The following is an 11109-nucleotide window of genomic DNA, read 5'->3' on the forward strand; positions in this document are numbered from 1 at the left end:
AAAATCAAATCAAATTTATTTATATAGCCCTTCGTACATCAGCTGATATCTCAAAGTGCTGTACAGAAACCCAGCCTAAACCCCAAACAGCAAACAATGCAGGTGTAAAAGCACGGTGGCTAGGAAAACTCCCTAGAAAGGCCAAAACCTAGGAAGAGACCTAGAGAGGAACCGGGCTAGTGGGGTGGCCAGTCCTCTTCTGGCTGTGCCGGGTAGAGATTATAACAGAACATGACCAAGATGTTCAAATGTTCATAAATGACCAGCATGGTCAAATAATAATAAGGCAGAACAGTTGAAACTGGAGCAGCAGCACAGTCAGGTGGACTGGGGACAGCAAGGAGCCATCATGTCAGGTAGTCCTGGGGCACGGTCCTAGGGCTCAGGTCCTCCGAGAGAGAGAAAGAAAGAGAGAATTAGAGAGAGCATATGTGGGGTGGCCAGTCCTCTTCTGGCTGTGCCGGGTGGAGATTATAACAGAACGTGGCCAAGATGTTCAAATGTTCATAAATGACCAACATGGTTGAATAATAGTAAGGCCAGAACAGTTGAAACTGGGCAGAACGTAGCCAGGTGGACTGGGGACGGCAAGGTCCTCATGTCAGGTAGTCCTGGGACATGGTCCTAGGGCCCAAACCGGATTGAAACTGGAGCAGCAGCATGGCCAGGTGGACTGGGGACAGCAAGGAGTCATCATGTCCAGGTAGTCCTGGGGCATGGTTCTAGGGCTCAGGTCCTCGAGAGAGAGAAGAAGGAGAGAAGGAGAAAGAGTGAAACGCACTTAGATTTTGGGACACCGAATAGGGCAGGAGAAATTACTCCAGATAAACAAACTGACCCTAGCCCCCGACACATAAACTACTGCAGCATAAATACTGGAGGCTGAGACAGGAGGGGTCAGAGACACTGTGGCCCCATCCGGACACCCCGGACAGGGCCAAACAGGAAGGATATAACCCCACCCACTTTGCCAAAGCACAGCCCCCACACCACTAGATGGGAAATCTTCAACCACCAACTTACCATCCTGAGACAAGGCCAGTATAGCCCACAAAGATCTCTCCGACACGGTACAACCCAAGGGGGGCCCAGACAGGCCGACCACAACAGTGAATCAAACCCACCCAGGTGACGCACTCCCAGGGACGGCACGAGAGAGCCCCAGCAAGCCAGTGACTCAGCCCCGTAACAGGGTTAGAGGCAGAGAATCCCAGTGGAAAAGGGAACCGGCCAGGCAGAGACAGCAAGGGCGGTTCGTTGCTCCAGAGCCTTTCCGTTCACCTTCCCACTCCTGGGCCAGACTACACTCAATCATATGATCATATGACATACACAATCCATGTCTCAATTGTCTCAAAGCTTAACCATCCTTCTTTAACCCGTCTCCTCTCCTTCATTTACACTGATTGAAGTGTATTTAACAGGTGACATCAATAAGGGATCATAGCTTTCACCTGGATTCACCTGGTCAGTCAAAGTCATGGAAAGAGCAGATGTTCCTAAGGTTCACTCAGTGTGTGTAATCAACATGCCACTATTGTCTCCTCTTTTCTAATCTGACTTTTCTTTCTTCGTACATTTATTCTCCCCTTCCACCCCATATATTGTATTCTTCTACACTTTCTTCACCATCTCTCCGTCAATCTTCGCTATTGTTGCTGTTTCACAATTCCTCTCTTTGTTGTTTAAATTGCAGCAACGTTAAAGACTCTCACCCTCTCCTCATCACCAGTAAAAAAATAACAAAGAAGACGAAAGAATAGAAAAGATAGCCCAAGGTAAGTAGAGATGAAGAGATGTTCACTTCCACTTTACAGGAAAAAGAAGTGCAGTTCAAAGATGGGAAATTTGGAAAACATACATTTTTCTCTCCCCTCCAATCTGTCTCCAAAATAAAAACAGTATTTTCCCCTTGTTTATTTAGAGTCCCTGTCATACTGTCATGTGTTCGTCTCTGTGTTCCAACTTAAGTTCAGTTTATTGAAACAAGGTAAATCAAGTCTGCAAGACCATGAAGACGTAGACCATGAAGACGTAGACCATGAAGACCATGAAGACGTAGACCATGAAGACCATGAAGACGTAGACCATGAAGACGTAGACCATGAAGACATAGACCATGAAGACCATGAAGACGTAGACCATGAAGACGTAGACCATGAAGATGTAGACCATGAAGACATAGACCATGAAGACCATGAAGACGTAGACCATGAAGACGTAGACCATGAAGACATAGACCATGAAGACCATGAAGACATAGACCATGAAGACGTAGACCATGAAGACCATGAAGACGTAGACCATGAAGACGTAGACCATGAAGACCATGAAGACGTAGACCATGAAGACCATGAAGACGTAGACCATGAAGACCATGAAGACGTAGACCATGAAGACGTAGACCATGAAGACGTCATGAAGACATAGACCATGAAGACCATGAAGACGTAGACCATGAAGACCATGAAGACCATGAAGACGTAGACCATGAAGACGTAGACCATGAAGACATAGACCATGAAGACATAGACCATGAAGACCATGAAGACCATGAAGACGTAGACCATGAAGACGTAGACCATGAAGACCATGAAGACGTAGACCATGAAGACATAGACCATGAAGACCATGAAGACGTCATGAAGACATAGACCATGAAGACCATGAAGACGTAGACCATGAAGACGTAGACCATGAAGACCATGAAGACCATGAAGACCATGAAGACGTAGACCATGAAGACCATGAAGACGTAGACCATGAAGACGTAGACCATGAAGATGTAGACCATGAAGACGTAGACCATGAAGACCATGAAGACCATGAAGACCATGAAGACGTAGACCATGAAGACGTAGACCATGAAGACGTAGACCATGAAGACATAGACCATGAAGACCATGAAGACGTAGACCATGAAGACGTAGACCATGAAGATGTAGACCATGAAGACGTAGACCATGAAGACGTAGACCATGAAGATGTAGACCATGAAGACGTAGACCATGAAGACGTAGACCATGAAGACCATGAAGACGTAGACCATGAAGACGTAGACCATGAAGACGTAGACCATGAAGACCATGAAGACGTCATGAAGACCATGAAGACGTAGACCATGAAGACGTAGACCATGAAGACGTAGACCATGAAGACCATGAAGACGTCATGAAGACCATGAAGACGTAGACCATGAAGACGTAGACCATGAAGATGTAGACCATGAAGACGTCATGAAGACCATGAAGACGTCATGAAGACCATGAAGACGTAGACCATGAAGATGTAGACCATGAAGACGTAGACCATGAAGACCATGAAGACGTCATGAAGACCATGAAGACGTAGACCATGAAGACGTAGACCATGAAGATGTAGACCATGAAGACGTAGACCATGAAGACGTCATGAAACAGAAAACTATATGAAGTGTTCAAGTAAATATGAAATAAAGGTGTTATTTTGTTCTGTGGACATATTTTATTTATTTGATCTTTTCGATTAGCAGATAGATAAAACATGACACAGAAGAAGCCCCCATTAAGTGAATTTCAGCCCTGCCTTTGGTTAAAGTTTAGTATTTTATCAGGATGCCCTTTAGCCAAAGCTGCTTCATTCATTTTTCATTTGAGTTCAGAACAAATTCTTATTTTACAATGACTCAAATGACTCAAAAACTCTCCCCTAACCCGGACGATGCTGGGCAAATTGTGTGCCATCCTACGGGACTTCCGATCACTGCAGACCCTGGACCGATCCAGGGTCTGTAGTGACGCCTCTAGCACTAAGATGCAGTGCCTTAGACTGCTGCGCCACTTGGGTTCACACAAAATGTAAAACATGACATAATGCAGAACATCAATAGACAGGTACAGAACTACATATATAAAAACATAAAATAAGACAATACATAGCATTAATAGGCAGGTAGAGAACTACATACATTTCAAATAAGAATACGCACTTTCATATTATTACTCAATAGCAACCCATTCAACATGTACTGATAACAACAGCTACACTGCAGTCATCCATTTTGTTACAGCTGCTTACTGTTACGATTGCAGGTCCTGATCCTAATCTCTCAGAACCAGTTGTTCTGTAAACACTAGAGAGAATCTCATAACATTAGGTACCACCCATGTCCTTGGTTCTCCCAATTGACGTCAGTACTGTTCATAATAATAACGTGATTGATAGATCCTCCTGAATGGAAATGCAAGGAAAACAACAATGGAAATGCAACGATTCCTCCAGCTAAGAGGCTCCAACCACAGTTTTCACCCTATCAACTGGACCACTCAGCTCATAAATGAGCTTCAAATGGAGTTTCCTCTCTGCTAAGGCTCCAACCACAGTTTTCACCCTATCAACTGGACCACTCAGCTCATAAATGAGCTTCAAATGGAGTTTCCTCTCTGCTAAGGCTTCAATTTAATCCTTCACCTCAGCAACTCTGTTGGAGTTTCCAACAATGTTGGCATTTCCTCCAGGTACATTTTCAATTGAATCCTTCACTTTACCCTACATATGTGGACTTTTAGAGATCCATCAACCCATTCCGTTCGGTCAATTCAACAGAGTCATCGTCAGATTGGGGCCTCTCTGAAGTCTTTCACCTCATGCTCATTACAATGGGCTCCAGATGGAGATTCCACCCCACTAAGGCTTCAATTTAATCTTTCAACTCAGCAAAGTGTTGCAGTTTTCTCCAGCTAATGTTTCAATTTAATCCTTCAACTCAGCAAAGTGTTGCAGTTTCTCCAGCTAAAGTTTTAATTGAATCATTCAACTCAGCAAAGTGTTGCAGTTTTCTCCAGCTAAAGTTTCAATTGAATCATTCAACTCAGCAAAGTGTTGCAGTTTTCTCCAGCTAAAGTTTCAATTGAATCATTCAACTCAGCAAAGTGTTGCAGTTTTCTCCAGCTAAAGTTTCAATTGAATCATTCAACTCAGCAAAGTGTTGCAGTTTTCTCCAGCTAATGTTTCAATTGAATCATTCAACTCAGCAAAGTGTTGCAGTTTTCTCCAGCTAATGTTTCAATTGAATCCTTCACTACATACATGAATCCATCACTCCACTTTCTTCTATAAATTGATAGGTAATAATAATAATAATAATCATCATCATTATCATCAAATGGGCTTCACTAACATAATAATGAACTTAACCACACATTTGCCCTACAGTCTACCACCCTTAAAGTGTTAGCTAAGGGATAGTGCAACTTGTTACAGTCTACCACCCATAAAGTGTTAGCTAAGGGATAGTGCAACTTGTTACAGTCTACCACCCATAAAGTGTTAGCTAAGGGATAGTGCAACTTGTTACAGTTTACCACCCATAAAGTGTTAGCTAAGGGATAGTGCAACTTGTTACAGTTTACCACCCATAAAGTGTTAGCTAAGGGATAGTGCAACTTGTTACAGTTTACCACCCATAAAGTGTTAGCTAAGGGATAGTGCAACTTGTTACAGTTTACCACCCATAAAGTGTTAGCTAAGGGATAGTGCAACTTGTTACAGTTTTACCACCCATAAACAGTTAGCTAAGGGATAGTGCAACTTGTTACAGTTTTACCACCCATAAACAGTTAGCTAAGATATAGTGTAACTTGTTACAGGTTACCACCCATAAACGGTTAGATAAGGTGTCTTTTTGGACTTATTCCTAAAAAGAATCAAGTCAAATCTAGAATCGGCTTTCTATTTCGCAACGGGAACCTCCTTCACTCACACCGCCAAACTTACCCTAGTAAAACTGAATATCCTAGTTTCCTCTGGTTCTCTTATGGAGTTTCTTCTGGTTCTCTTATGGAGTTTCCTCTTGTTCTCTTATGGAGTTTCCTCTGGTTCTCTTATGGAGTTTCCTCTGGTTCCCTTATGGAGTTTCGTCTGGTTCCCTTATGGAGTTTCCTCTGGTTCTCTTATGGAGTTTTCTCTGGTTATTTTATGGAGTTTCCTCTGGTTCCCTTATGGAGTTTGTTCTGGTTCCCTTATGGAGTTTCCTCTGGTTGTCTTATGAAGTTTCTTCTGGTTCCCTTATGGAGTTTCCTCTGGTTCCCTTATGGAGTTTCCTCTGGTTCTCTTATGGAGTTTCCTCTGCTTCTCTTATGGAGTTTTCTCTGGTTCCCTTATGGAGTTTCTTCTGGTTCCCTTATGGAGTTTCCTCTGGTTGTCTTATGAAGTTTCCTCTGGTTCTCTTATGGAGTTTCCTCTGGTTCCCTTGTGGAGTTTCCTCTGGTTCTCTTATGGAGTTTCCTCTGGTTCCCTTATGAAGTTTCCTCTGGTTCCCTTATGGAGTTTCTTCTGGTTCCCTTGTGGAGTTTCCTCTGGTTCTCTTATGAAGTTTCCTCTGGTTCTCTCATGGGGTTTCCTCTGGTTCTCTTATGGAGCTTCCTCTGGTTCTCTCATGGGGTTTCCTCTGGTTCCCTTATGGAGTTTCTTCTGGTTCCCTTATGGAGTTTCCTCTGGTTCTCTTGTGGAGTTTCCTCTGATTCTCTCATGGGGTTTCCTCTGGTTCTCTTATGGAGTTTCCTCTGGTTCTCTCATGGGGTTTCCTCTGGTTCCCTTATGGAGTTTCTTCTGGTTCCCTTATGGTGTTTCCTCTGGTTCTCTTATGGAGTTTCCTCTGGTTCTCTCATGGGGTTTCCTCTGGTTCCCTTATGGAGTTTCTTCTGGTCCCCTTATGGTGTTTCCTCTGGTTCTCTTATGAAGTGTCCTCTGGTTCCCTTATGGAGTTTCTTCTGGTTCCCTTATGGAGTTTCCTCTGGTTCTCTTATGAAGTTTCCTCTGGTTCCCTTATGGAGTTTCTTCTGGTTCCCTTATGGAGTTTCCTCTGGTTCTCTTATGGAGTTTCTTCTGGTTCTCTTATGGAGTTTCCTCTGGTTCCCTTACGGAGTTTCCTCTGGTTCCCTTATGGAGTTTCCTCTGGGTCTCTCATGGACTTTCCTCTGGTTCTCTTATGGAGTTTCCTCTGGTTCTCTCATGGGGTTTCCTCTGGTTCTCTCATGGGGTTTCCTCTGGTTCTCTCATGGGGTTTCCTCTGGTTCTCTTATGGAGTTTCCTCTGGTTCTCTCATGGGGTTTCCTCTGGTTCCCTTATGGAGTTTCCTCTGGTTCTCTTATGGAGTTTCCTCTGGTTCCTTATGGAGTTTCCTCTGGTTTTCTTATGGAGTTTCCTCTGGTTCTCTCATGGAGTTTCCTCTGGTTCTCTCATGGGGTTTCCTCTGGTTCCCTTATGGAGTTTCCACTGGTTATCTTGTGGAGTTTCATCTGGTTCTCTCATGGGGTTTCCTCTGGTTCCCTTATGGAGTTTCCACTGGTTCTCTTATGGAGTTTTCTTCTGGTTCTCTCATGGAGTTTCCTCTGGTTCTCTCATGGGGTTTCCTCTGGTTCCCTTATGGAGTTTCCTCTGGTTCTCTTATGGAGTTTCCTCTGGTTCTCTCATGGGGTTTCCTCTGGTTCCCTTATGGAGTTTCCTCTGGTTCTCTTATGGAGTTTCCTCTGGTTCCCTTATGGAGTTTCTTCTGGTTCCCTTATGGAGTTTCCTCTGGTTCCCTTATGGAGTTTTCTCTGGTTCCCTAATGGAGTTTCCTCTGGTTCTCATATGGAGTTTCCTCTGGTTCTCTTATGGAGTTTCCTCTTGTTCTCATAATCTTGTTTTGCATTTCCATTTTCATTTCCCCACATCAATTACACCCAGCAGCATCCACCAAAATATGAATACATTTTCATTGAGTTCAATAAACTTTGCTCTACTGACTAACATCAGTAGTCAGTACGATTGTTTTTTCTGAGCAGGCCCTGATATCCTGATCCCAAGGGCACAACTTATCTTGAATTTGAACCCAACACCAGATGTGCGTGGGAGGGAGATGCTCCAACTATTTAGCTCAGAGTTGTGCAGTGATGTGCTGGTCCTAGGGATTTTGCATTAGTTTAGAGCTGTTCGTTTAACGCAAAATGACTGATGCGTATTGGCTGCTAATGAGATATTGCTAGCCTTACTTTGCAAGGAGCAGTCAACTGTGTATTTCTCTTTAAAGAGAAGCTTGGAAGTAGGGAGGGAAAACAGAGGAGGAGGGAGAGAGGAAGATAAGAGAAGAATATCTCTTTGTTTGTATTTCTATGTGCTGAAAGCATAAACTCAGGCTTGAGAGCCATTTACACAACAGTGAGAAATACATTACAATTGAATCTGAATAGAACAGCTGGGCATGGAACTGCAGCCGTTCAAGGGCAGTCTGGCTTTGAGATAAGCATCAGCATTTGCTGTAATGTCTATATGAAATGGAGGGAGAGTACTGTTACATTGGAGATTAATGAATGTTTATACAGTGTGTGTGTGTTTGTGTGTGTGTGTATCTCTGTGTGTGTGTGTGTGTGTGTGTATCTGCTCAGTGTGTCCCCTTGTGTGTAAGTGTGGATATTGTATTTATATCTTCCAGGAAACGTTTCCAGAAGCTATGAAATTAATTATTTTCGCATTTTGACACACTACACCGCACAGAATTGATTGCTGCAGCTGTTGTTTTAAAACCATTCTTAACACATTGCCATCTAGTGGTCAGATTTGTACAATGCCATGGAGTCCGGATCTCTGTGTGTCGGTCTATCAAGACGTCCATAGCTGTGTGTGTGTGCATGTGTGTGTGTGTGAGAGAGAGAAGAGTGTGCGTGTGCTGTTTTGTAACACTTTTGTCTTCGCAGAATGATTAGTCTGTCATCAATTTCATAAATAGCGCACACATTGACACACTTCTCCATCCCCTCCCTGTTTGGCCATTTTGCTTTTCACAGTTTTATCATAAATGAAAAATGAGAGTACCTTTTCTGTCCTATTGATTGCCTGCTTTTATGGAATTACATCTTTGGAGCAGGTCAAGCAGGGCTCATAGCAGGGATCAGACGGAAGACAGATAGCCTTGTCTGGTTAAGTGAGAGAATGAGAGTAGCACAATTCACAGTGAGCCAGTTAGAGCCCCTTAGACAGATTGGGCTGAGGCCACCTGAGGGCCAAGCACTGATGGAAGCCACTGCACTCTGCTCCCTACATAAAAAATACAGGCCAGGAAAAAGCACAAGGTTCTGTTTGGAGGGACAGGCATGGAAGCACATTCTGATTGGAGGGACAGGGCAGGAAATGTGTTCTGATTGGTGGGACGGGAATGTGTAGACAGGCAGTTTGAGGGAACATACACTGAACAAAAATATAAATGCAACATGCAACCATTTAAACTATTTTGCTGAGTTACAGTTCATATAAGAAATCAGTAATTTAAATAAATAGATTAGGCCCAATCTATGGATTTCACATAACTGGGCATAGGTGTGGCCATGGGTGGGCCTGGGAGGTCAATCAGAATATGTTGCCCCACAAAAGGGCTTTGTTATATAAATAAATATTCCCTCAGTTTCATCAGCTGTCCGGGTGACTGGTCTCAGACAATCCGCAGGTGAGATGAGGATATGCAGATCCTGGCCTGGCGTGCTTGCACATGGTCTGCGGTTGTGAGGCTGGTTGAACGTACTATCAAAATACTCTAAAACGATGTTGAGGCGGCTTATGGTGGAGAAATGAACATTCAATTATCTGGCAACAGCTCTGGTGGACATTCATGTAGTCAGTACGCCAATTGCAAGCTCCCTCAAAACTTGAGACATCTGTATTGTATTGTGTGACAAAAACTGCACATTTTACAGTGACCTTTTTATTGTCCATAGCACAAGGTGGACCTGTGTAATGTTTCATGTTGTTTAATCAGCTTCTTGATATGCCACACCTGTCAGGTGGATGAAATATCTTGGCAAATGGAGAAATGCTCACTAACAGGGATGTAAACAATTTGTAAGTCGCTCTGGATAAGAGCGTCTGCTAAATGACTTAAATGTAAATGTAAACAAAAACGTGCACAAAATTTGAAAGAAAAACACTTTTTGTGTGTATGAAAATTTGTGGATATTTTATTTCAGCTCATGAAACATGGGACCAACACTTTACAAGTTGCGTTTATATTTTTGTTCAGTGTATCTCTGTGTATCTTCAGAGAGGGGTGAAGCTTTGTGGCAGCACACACACACACACACACACACACACACACACACACACACACACACACACACACACACACACACACACACACACACACACACACACACACACACACACACACACACACACACACACACACACACACACACACACACACACACACACACACACACACACGCACAGCCGTTAAATGCAGTGGGCGTGCAGACACCACCGTTTTGGACATTAGCTAATCGAGTTTGTTGGTAGGGTGTGTTTTAGCAGTGTGTGTGTGCTCCTGCGCTGCGTGTGTGTGTGTGTGGGCAGTTATTGGCAGGTTGTGTTTTAGAAGTGTTAGGGTAATTTGGTGATGGCAGGGGCGCTCCATTATCAGAATAAGAAATATGGAAATGGTTCTCCACTTAAGCACTTTAGCCACTTCCACACCGCAACAACTAAAACATCAGCTAATATGCAACGCCTGATATGGCTCAGTTACTTACTCTATCTCAAGAAATTCAATAAAATAAAAATTCAATAAAAATTCAATAAAAATAACTTTATCGTTCATGGTGACTGGCACATGACAAGCAATTCTTAATACAGGCAACATAGGAAATATGTGCTAATGATGTGTAAAGTGTGTATAAATATCTAGTCACGTTCTTAGTTCTTTTGTTATGTCTTTGTTTTAGTTGGTCAGGGCGTGAGTTGGGTGGGTTGTCTATGTTTGTTTTTCTATGAGTTGATATTTTTGTGTTTGGCCTGGTATGGTTCTCAATCAGAGGCAGTTGTCAATCGTTGTCCCTGATTGAGAATCATACTTTGGCAGCCTGTTTTCACCCTTGATATGTGGATGATTATTTACTGTTTTGTGTTTTGTGTATTCGCCGTGCAGGACTGTTTCGGTTTCGTTCGTTCACTTTGTTGTTTTGTATTTCAGTGTTCAGTTTGATTCATTAAATATTAACATCATGAACACTTACCATGTGCAGCTTTGGTCCTCACCTTCTTCCACCATCAACGGCCGTTACAGGAAGATAACAGCTCTATAAATATTATTTTGTGGTGCCC

This window comes from Oncorhynchus gorbuscha, linkage group LG13, assembly GCF_021184085.1.
Source record: "Oncorhynchus gorbuscha isolate QuinsamMale2020 ecotype Even-year linkage group LG13, OgorEven_v1.0, whole genome shotgun sequence".
Classification (NCBI taxonomy): Eukaryota; Metazoa; Chordata; class Actinopteri; order Salmoniformes; family Salmonidae; genus Oncorhynchus; species Oncorhynchus gorbuscha.